General features: G+C 31.2%; 3 long non-coding RNA genes and 1 other non-coding gene across 4 annotated transcripts; 1 reads left to right on the top strand and 3 right to left on the bottom strand.

Moving 5' to 3' along the window:
* Positions 1 to 258: 258 nt before the first annotated feature.
* Positions 259 to 3,694, bottom strand: LOC125055469. Its single transcript, XR_007117900.1, has 3 exons — positions 3,414 to 3,694; positions 1,809 to 2,032; positions 259 to 1,157 (listed from the first exon to the last, which is right to left on the bottom strand). It is a non-coding gene; the product is annotated as an uncharacterized LOC125055469 (long non-coding RNA).
* Positions 3,695 to 3,791: 97 nt separating this feature from the next.
* Positions 3,792 to 6,060, bottom strand: LOC125055468. The gene is made up of 3 exons (XR_007117899.1): positions 5,951 to 6,060; positions 4,102 to 4,211; positions 3,792 to 3,964 (listed from the first exon to the last, which is right to left on the bottom strand). It is a non-coding gene; the product is annotated as an uncharacterized LOC125055468 (long non-coding RNA).
* Positions 6,061 to 9,038: 2,978 nt separating this feature from the next.
* LOC125055611 lies at positions 9,039 to 9,661 on the bottom strand. Its single transcript, XR_007117932.1, has 2 exons — positions 9,583 to 9,661; positions 9,039 to 9,237 (listed from the first exon to the last, which is right to left on the bottom strand). It is a non-coding gene; the product is annotated as an uncharacterized LOC125055611 (long non-coding RNA).
* A 590-nt stretch (positions 9,662 to 10,251) lies between these two features.
* On the top strand, positions 10,252 to 10,444 carry LOC125055655. The gene has a single exon (XR_007117945.1). It is a non-coding gene; the product is annotated as a U2 spliceosomal RNA (small nuclear RNA).
* Positions 10,445 to 10,749: the final 305 nt, after the last annotated feature.

Here is a 10,749-nt window from a genome sequence, read left to right as displayed (position 1 = left end):
TATAAGCTGAAATTACAAAGAAATCAAATAGTTGTATTTGCTAAGCCGACATAATTATTAGATTTGAAGGTAAGGAAAGACAGACTTGTAAATATTTACTCCTTTATTCATAAAAATTAAATTGATCTGTGAATTTTTAACTTTACTGTTTTGTCTCTTTCTGTCCAACTTCGTTTACTCTATGATGAAAAGAGACGGATAATTTAGTAAAACTTTGAAATTTGATTTCTTTTTTATAAAAAAGGGATAGTTTCAAAATAATAATCATGGTTAAGGGGGAGCCTAAATATCACATAGCTTTATTTAAATATGCGTTATACTCTTACGATGCTGTTCTACATTAAATATAAATATTAATACATTTTATTCCAAACAACACAGATGAATTGGCAAAAATTGAAGCCATTTAATTATTTTTAGATACAGCAACTACTTTTGGAAATTATAAGCCCATATTGGCGTGCTGATATTGCTTTGTGCAAATTATTTTTTGCTTAAAATGTGACTGTTTTCTTTATATATTGTGTCCTTAAATATTTTACATGATAATTGACAAAAATAATATAAGAATATACAGAAAGAAGTAAATCTATATGCACAACAATTGACTTGTTGTAAGTAATCCATATAGATTTTTTAGTCTATGGTGCAGGCAAATACTTAAAGTACAAGGCGATATAAAAATAATTATTTACTCGTGGAAATATGACAAAAAAAAGGATAAAATTGCATATTTCGGTGCTTTTTTCAAATTGTGGCACTGGAATTCCAATGTAATTAACAGAACGGGCTAATATGGCTCTGATGTAAGAAAAATAAAACATAATTAAATCAATGAGTTTTATTGCATTTCTGAATTTAATAATAGAAATAAGCTACATGCTATTTTATAGTTAAAATTATTAATTAATCCATTTTTTTCTTTAGATTATTATCATTTCGTTTATATAGTTATTGGCTTATTAATACCTACATTTAATTTTTGTATTTAAGCTTGGTTTATCTTGAGTATCTTCTGCGTAATTTCAGTAGTGGTATTAACAAACCAGTTAGTGTCTTCATTGTCCCATGAATAGTCATCATCAGAAAGCATGCTCCTTTTCGCCTGATGTAGTATTAAATATAAGCTGAACACCATTACACCAGTTAGTAGGAATCTGAAATAAATTATTAATAACAGATATAGATAAAAAAACAATTTTACAGTTACATCTATATATACTATATATATTGTAAGATTAACGATTTATATTGTAAGTATAAATATTTATGACAAAGATTAAGTATATTATTAATCACAAAGAAACAATCTCGCTCACAGAAAACATCTCAACATCGCTTAATGTTTGGATTTCTGCAGATAACATTTTAACCTTTTTTGCTTTAAGAAGGATTTAATTTATAAGTACAGGCAATATAATTAAATAAACAAAAAAGCAGAAATGTTAGTGTTATGCTACTAATTTTTGGAGTAAAATTTAATACATGCAATAATTGTTAGTCATTTTCTCTAAATACCCGCCAAGTTCTATATTTAAATGCCATAATGTTTATTTAAAAATGATAATTAAATTGAGAATTATAAATTCTCTGCTAGCTTTAAAATAAACATAATTTTTACAGGCGAAAAGCCATGCTTGCAAAAAAAAAATTTACAAGTCAAATTTTGAGCCTTTACTGTAAACAGAGAGAGAACCTGAAAACTATTTAGAGCTGAAGCTTCCCTGTGGTTATTACCCCTTTTTTATGAGGGAGGAATACCTCTATGTGTTTATGGGTTAATACAGTAGTAGAAATACAAAACTCACTGTCCATTGTGATTGTATAATCCACAAAACAAATAAGGTACTCTTTCCTAGAGTATAATTAGTCAATATACTCTATGTATTCTCTTCTAAAAGGTATAGCTGTTGTAACGGGTACTGTACTGTACGTCGTTGAAGTCATGTTACGTTTTGTTGCAGTATAAATAGCGTTAAAGAATTTATACGACCAAAATGCAGAGAATATTAGCGCTCCAAATATAACCACACTGTAAGTATATGAAATAGTTGGTTATTCGGAATAGTTTGACTCTTGTTTGTTCATATTAAGGGTTTTGAATCAACGGCGTCTCTAGTTCATGTAGCGTCTATCAATCGTAAGCGAGTGTTCAAAATGAAAAGGAAGGTAGGTACACGGGCGCAGGTTCATCGAGGATGAATACAGCCAGAAAATGACGCGGACGGCAAACAGCGCTGTATGCGGGCGCCCTCAGCCCTGTAGGTACTATAGGTTTTCTGGCTAACGAAAGTAGATACTGAATTTTTTTTTATTTTAAATAAGTTCATATTAGTTTTAGTTACTTTAGATAATGTTATTGTTCTTTTACAGATAGTCTTGAGATTATTAGCCAACGTTTTATGAATTTAAGAAAAACAAAAATGAACGTTCATTATTAATTGAACGATATGATATAGCTGCATGGAGACATCGCTTTTTGCGTACCATAGCATCGAAACGTGCAGAAGGCAAGCCAATAATCTACATAGATGAAGAACTTATGTCCACAAAATCTATAAGCCTAAAAATTGCAAGCATCCACTAGTAAAATAATGAATGTCAAAGTATCAAAGTGCAAAGTTGTTCCAACTTTCCTTTTTACTTTAGGGCTGCCATGCTGATATTTTTTTAAATTTGCCGCGCTTGTTCAGTATCAACTTTCGTTAGCCAGACTCTAAAGGCGCTACCGACTTGACTCGGAGATTCGTATATACGGGAACTAAAAATACATTTATATTTAGAAATTAAGAAAACAGACATGTATCTTTGTCAACGACCAAGAATGGACTGCCTCTGCTCCCGCTTGGTATTTTCGTTTGCCTCCCTTTTGATTACCTAGCGTATTAGATAGGCAAAGGTAATCAATATACCTTACATTACACTATCCAACTGTGTCTTAATTAATTAAGAAAAACAGTTTAGACATAAGATTTAAATTATTTTCCGTTACAGTTACAAAAATACAAAATAAACTAATTATTTGATTTATTTTTTCTACAATTTTCTACCGACAATTGTACTCAATACCTTCGCCTAGCCATGAGCGTTAAGCTTAAGGTGGTCTAGTTTTATTATGGAATTCCTATTCCCCTTGTACTTAGTAAAACGTATTACGTATGATACCGTAAATGACTTTAAAACTTCTAAAAATCTCGCATCAAATTATGATGTCTCTTTAGAATGTCGAGTATTAAAGAGGAAAGTTTTTTTTAAAACGTACCTATAAAGCCAAAACGTGAACCTATATAAAAAATTCTTACACTAAGTACACGAATTTTAAAAGTCAAGCAAGCAAACTATTTGCTTCAAAAATGTTTTGAAAATACGAAGGTGTGCACTGTGTACTTACTAAAGAAATAAATAATACTTACAGACCAGCACCCATTTCTAAAAATCCAACGACCAGTGCACACAACAGATGTTCTTTCACCATTAAATCTAGAATAGTTCGTATATTTTGACTCGTATTTATTAACTTTTGTTTTAGTGTTTATTTTAACATACCATTGTTCTCTTTATTGTTGTTGAACTCATCTTTGATTGTTTGTGTGCGTAATATTGAAAAGTGATACCCAAATAAATAAATGGTGTAATCTGTGGCTGTAGTTAAATTTTTTTCGTATTTGCAGCCTGGTAAAATATTCATCATCTATTGTAGAGTGCATCCTTATAAAAGTATATCTCATAATAACGTTTCCAATTAAAATTTAAATTATTATTATTAATAATAGGTATTTTGATAAAAATGCTTTATGTTAAATAACGTATAATATTAACATACAATTAAATATTTATAGAATTAATATATTGATATAACAAACGAAATCATCGAAGTAGCATTTTAATATCTATCCACCTTCGTTATATTATTGTTCTTTATACATTTTTAATCTTCTTAACACCAAATTGACCTTGTCACCGCCTAAAAATAATAATTTTGTTATCGATTATTTGTTTTCGTAAAAATATCGATACGTGATAATATTAAGACCCCTGGCCAATTGTCAGCGGCTACTATAGTGCACATTGAATATAGATAATACAAATTAAAATATTTACCAAATCCAGTTAAATTTGTAATTGGAATTTCATTATTAACACGGTCCATTGCGAGTAAATGTTTGCCGCCCAGAAGTAATGTTACCATCAGCGCACCAAAGATGAGGAACCTGTAATAATTTCCATCAACCAAATTACGCATTCCAAACTATCAATCAAAAAGAAATGGTGCGTGTACTTATTTATGTACGCGCGTAAGAAGTTAGACTACTTTGGCTTTCTTATTTTTTTTTAAATATTAAATAATTAATATTTAGCGTTAATAATTTAACAATATTTAATATTTAGTATATTATTCAAATATTAATAATAATAATTATTTATTATTTTATTATATTATTAATTCAATTTAATAACTAGGTATGTTTCATAACCTTTTAACTAAGTAACATTAGGTCTTTGTGAAAAAGCATTGCTAAATTTCTTTGAAAAAATAATTAAAACTACTTTATTTGTTTATAAGGTAATGGAAGATGTTTGTAATATTAAAAAGTTTATTTTATTATTTCATTGTTAAGGTGGTATTCTTTTACCGTGCCTCTGCCCTTCGACTTAAGGCCGATTTACATTATCTTAGTGTTTAGGAGAGTGCTTTAGTACAACTTGAAAGGCAAGTTCTTTAGCGTAGCGTTTACATGTTTCAACTAAAGTACTATCCTAAAGCACTCTCCTAAACACTAATGATAATGTAAATCGGCCTTTACGGTCGTTCACAAGCGGAGCGTATCAATTCTTAAAAGGCCACCCTTGAGATGTAGAATGTAAGTGTCAATGAGTGTCGATATCACTTAACATCACATGAGCCTCCTGGCCGTTTGCTCTGTTATATAAAAAAACTTCGTAGTGATAGCGATGCCGATTCGAATAGTTTGTAACACCAACTTTGAGATATCAGCGTTTTTAAAAATAACTACATAGACTTGTTGGAATTGAGTATGGAAAGCGGCCGATACACAGTTTTGTACAGTTGAAGATTTATTTTTTCTTGAATGGGATCTCGCTTTAGCGCAGCTTAGCTAGGCAAGAATAGACGTTTTCCTGCGACTAGCGCATGGGCGTCTCCTACGACCTCAGGCCTCGTCTTGGGCTGTCGCGAAGTACTAAGCAAAGGACCACGCCTTCCGCGGTAAAGGTGGTTTTTTACCCTAATCTTATTTAGAGTTGTAACTTGTAGATATTATTTGGGTTTTCCAATTCAAGGCAACCAAATCCTAATAATTTCGCAATATATTTATGAAAATATTATGTATGTATACAAAAATAGTGATAAGTTTACTAGAATAGAACATACGCACAATGTTGTTAATATTCGGAACAAACGCAGGCTGCAATTTCCCCGTACTAGACTATCTAAAGTTAGTGATTCCTTTTTGGGAAAAGGGATACCCTTCTTTAATAAAATCCCAGAGGCTCTTTTATCTTTGCCTTTTAATAAATTTAAGAAATGTATGAAAGAAAAGCTGTGTAAAAAGGCTTACTATAAAGTTAACGATTCTCTAGTTGATAAAAGGGTCTGGACTAGTGCTAGGCAGGATACTTCTAATCAGGTCGCATTTTCTTTAAAAGCAAGGAAAAATTATTTAAGTTTAATAACTACGTAACCGGGATTGTAACGGCTAACTTAATTATTTTATTTATTTGTTCATTCATCAATAACGTCCTCAAAATTTGTTTCATTATTCCCCAGTTATATGTATATTTTTTTTGTAATATGAACCTTTCCTTTAAATACTTTTAGATTTTAGTTTTGTAACGTCTCGGTCAACAAATCCTGGGATTAACTGGTTTGCTACGCATAAGTCACCACGCCAATTTAAAAAATATAAAATAACCTAAAAATTATACTTACGTCCCTGCTATCATTGCTCTCAACACAAAACACTAAATGAATACTTTGTGTATTATAACTGCAACCAAGTGTTTGAATGTTATGATTTTAACATCCTTCCCTTTTATACACACGAGATTGTAATAGGATGGTAAAATAAACATTAAAATATTTTTACCACGAACAAAAATGTACAATGTGTTTTAGGTAATAACTAATTACTTATAAATGTTTAGGAATGCTTAGGTTTATTGGAAATAAAATGCGAATTTATATATGTTCATATATTGCTATAATATCAAAAATAAAATCCCGCTAATAAAATAATTACGCTTCTTAACCGTTTCTGAAGTTCTGCACCAGAACTGGATGTATTTGCGACTGGTTTGGGAAGACAGACGAATGTAAGATGTTTCTATTTTTATAAAATGTGTAAGTAGTTTAAAGTAGTATGTATACTCTGATTTTTGATTCCGTAGACTTCTGACATTTCATAAGTGTTGCTTCTAACGTTCTCTACCGAAAAAGGGACGAATTTGACGGCAATAAAAAAAAAATGCTACGTATTTTTTTATGTTTTACCTACAAAAAGGTAAATCTAAATATTACAAATATAACAAATACCTAATACAAAAAACAAATATTTTACTATCACGGACAATATATCGAATTAGCTAGCATCACTGCCTACTAATTCCAGGCTTAGTAAACCTTTTAAAAAAATAAAATGTTATCTTTACTTGTGCGTTTTTTACTGTTTGTGATGAAAAGGAACTTAATTACCACTCGCCGTTAAACCAATTTTAATGTAGAGCACCGCATTTAATAAAATGGATACATTAACGTACAATAAAATGTATGTATAGACTCAGATGTTCAGACTCGTATTAAATCAAATGTGCCCGGCCAAAAAATTTTGCCATCACTGAAATGTCAAAAAATTATAGCTGTCAGAATTCTACGGAATTAAAAATAAGAGTATAAGTTAGTATACATTATAATTATTGTTTGACATAAACGAGTGTTCTAACAAAAACGTAATAAATCCTCCGTGGTCTTAACTATTAAATGGCTTTTGTCAAATATTCGAATATTTCGATATATGGTATTTTTTCAGTTTCTAAAAGCACCAACACATGGGTTTTCCCTACATGGATATTTACTATTTGAAAGATAGATTACATTAATATACTCCAAAATTTCCAAACATCTGTTGTTCCATCTATATTTACATTGGTGGTAATAGCATCGATTCATCTTCAAATATATCAAGAATTCTTCTGCTCGTCACATTCTCTGGTGGAACTGTAGTTCTAACAAGTGCTAAGCCAGATTCCAATCTCGGTGTACCAACTCTAACCTCGGGCGTAATAGTATCAATTACATTACCACTGCCTTCATTAACCACTTTCAACTCATTACCACCTGAACCGCTACCGAAATCATCTTTTACATCACCACTACCGTCATAACCACCCTCTTCATCATACTTAGGAGTAGTTGTGGTTGTAGTAATTGCACTACTGGTGGTATTACCAAAAAAGCTGCCTTCCATTAAGGCATATTTAGTTGCCCAATACGTTCCGAAAGCCATCAAACACGTCACTAGCAAACTGAAAAAGTAATGTTATAAAATATATGTAACACAGTTATTATTAATAATTTATTTTGCTTTCATATGTCCTGTACGGGGGGGGGGGGGTATACACGTAAACGCGTCCGTTGAATTATAATTTTATAGGCAAGAAGGTGTTTGAATTCAAAACAATTAATTTTAATTTTTCACCCTGACACATTAGATTTTAAAAGCAACCGGAGGAGCTATCCTGCGTAGTTATAAAGTATTTCAGTCTGATTGATCACTGTTAGCATATGTTTATAATAAATAATAATTTTGTTCCATTAGTTTTTTCTTAATAACTTTGTCTTATGTATGTGCTTACTTCTTGCTTACCTTACTCTAATTTAAAATTTTATTTGGTTGCCTGAAAGAGAGCGATAAGGCCGCCAGTTGCCCTCCTTTTCATTTAATTGTCTTATTATATGTCTGTATGCAACGAAGTGTTAATAAATAAATAGTAAAAAGAGGAACAGCCGTCCTTATCTATTTCGAGCTATCTCTAGGTATCTAAAGGCAGTTTAATACATAGGACGCATATAATTGGAATTAAAAATGTAATGTTATTCTTAACTGTTACAATTTTTAGATTATGAGAATGAGACAGCCTAAAATACTTACAATGCAAATGTCATGGTTCTAACAAAGCGCGGTAGCCGAAGATAAGTTAATGTGTTTGAACTATCTGATTAAAGGAAGTACTCTCTGGTATATCTCATAACATCAATACGCATAAGGGCGTTGATACATTTTCAATTTTCGCAAAATATATTTTTGTATGAAATCAAAATTTCAAATTTTCTCTTCCTCAATCACAGTTAATTCAAAATATTTGTTTTTATTTATGTACTAGCGGAACCCAAAGATGTTGTCCTGCCTGATATTTCAAGCGATTAGGATATTAAATAAAGTATGAAAGTATCGACTGTATTGCCATCTGCCGGGCTGCTTTGTGAATCTAAACAATCCAGGGCTCAACCCACATGCACACGAAAAAATCATTCAAATCGGTCCAGCCGTTTAAGAGAAGTTCAGTGACATATACACGTACAGTAGAATTATATATAATATGAAATATCCTATCTTTTAAGTTAGATCAAACTGCACACGGTGTGCAAATTTGATTGAAATCGGTTAAGTAGTTTAGGAGTCTTAACGGACAAACAACGTGACGCGTAATTTATATTATTAAGATATTAGTTCTACTTTTTGTCTTCTCTGTGCACGTGTGTAACAAAAGTGTGTGTGTTTACACAATATGTATCGAATTCTAGGCTAAAGCAAACTTAAAATATCAACATATTAATGTGTATAACATAGTTTCAAAAGACCAATAACAAGATGAAACAAGGCCTTAAAATCAGAAGAACGACCGACCATTTCCTGTTAAATATTGTCCAAATATAAAAGCGTGAGAAAATATTACTGTAAATATTATTTCGTCACTGTGAGATCCCACCATTTAGTTTATTCAGGAAGAAATAAGAAAAATGTCCTTAAATCATTTATTTGATACTAAGACTTAAACTATATACAAGCGTGTGAATTAAATTAAATAACTCATTATAACTTCGGGGCAATGGTAGTTGTTAATGGATGATGAGTTGTGGTTGCGTTGTTGTCGGACATACTTAATAAATATTTTGTCGTCCAATAGGCGCCAAACGCAAGGATTCCCGTGACGATTATACTGTTGAAAATATATAAAAATGTTATTGTATAGGCCTAATTTGTTTAACTTTAGCTTGGAGACAAAAAACAATGGCAACAACACAAATATACCAGCAAGAAGTGCATAAATCCAGTAACGTACACACGTAAAAGGATACACGAACCATGATTTCTAAATAATGTATAATTACTTGTCTCTCGTTTCCCTAACTTATGTTAGGGATGCTTATACAGTAGAGATTTAAGATAGATCTTAGGAATTTTGTTATGCATCACATATTAAGATCAAAGCACTTTACTTCGGTATTGTGAAGGGGAAGAAAAAAACATAGGTGTAATGAATTCAATTAAAAAAATTACTTACAATCCAAAAGGCATTTTAACGCTACTAGCAAGACTACGCTTGATTAATGTTTTAATAATAGCATAATCACTAATTTGTCTTCTTATATATTGTTTTAGCAAATGATTTTGATACAACAGCGATCACAGGCCAAACGGCTTGCGTTCCAGTATACTGCTATAGTTTAGCATCGGTCATACATAGATAGTTCATAAATTACTTATAACTCAGACTTGTCCTTAAATTGAATCCTTTTAATATATGTTTTAGTTTTTATAACTGACTTAATTCATCGTAATCAAACTAATACTCATTGCCTACATTCATTAAGGAATGTTACGCCACTTTCATTTATTTCCAAAACCATAAAGGAGTGCTAAGGGCAACACATAATATATTAAATAGTTACGGATTATAGATATTTATGAATTACGGTTATAAAATATAATATTAGCTATCATAATATATTTTATAACTGTTAAATATTTTATTAAAAACTATCGGGAATTTAGAATTTTGTAGCATGTCTTCTACGATCTGTCTGTTTAGATACAAAGGGTGCTATTTCAAACAAAGTTTAGTTACACAAACTAAATGTAGATGGCGCTAAATTCTGCTTCAACAATTATAAAACACGCTATTTAAACGATTTAGTTTTGAGTTATATCCTACATTTTCTAGTTGTTTGGCATCGCTTCTCGGCCTTTTGGCTAAGATCAAAGTGTAGTATCTGTTCTTTTCAGCTTAATATCTGAAAGTTCCCGCATAGCGGGACCAGTATATTAAACTGATTTTTGGAAACTGACGGGATGTTCGGGGCTCGCTCCACTCCTGTCACGGGTCGGCCCGGCATTGCAGTGCCGCCGGGATCGGCCCAAATAATAATGAATGAAGAATTACAGAATATTGCTGTTATAGTAATTTTGTGTTATCATCTAATTCAACGTCAACGCTGTTGTCGAGCCGAAAACATTTCAGTTATTACAGTGTTGCTACTTGCTCATTGTGATTAGGTATATTTTTGTTGTTTAGAATTTTTATTTGTTGTTTATTAAACTGTAATTTGATAGTATAAAAAAGGACACGGAATGGCCTTATTTTTAACATTTAAATTAAATGTAGGTTTTAGGCCCTAACTCAGGGATATTTTAAAGCTTAATATATTTGATGGTGCTGCGGTATACATGA

This window comes from Pieris napi, chromosome 13, assembly GCF_905475465.1.
Source record: "Pieris napi chromosome 13, ilPieNapi1.2, whole genome shotgun sequence".
In the NCBI taxonomy this organism is placed as follows: domain Eukaryota; kingdom Metazoa; phylum Arthropoda; class Insecta; order Lepidoptera; family Pieridae; genus Pieris; species Pieris napi.
This window is presented reverse-complemented; position numbering and strand designations above follow the sequence as displayed.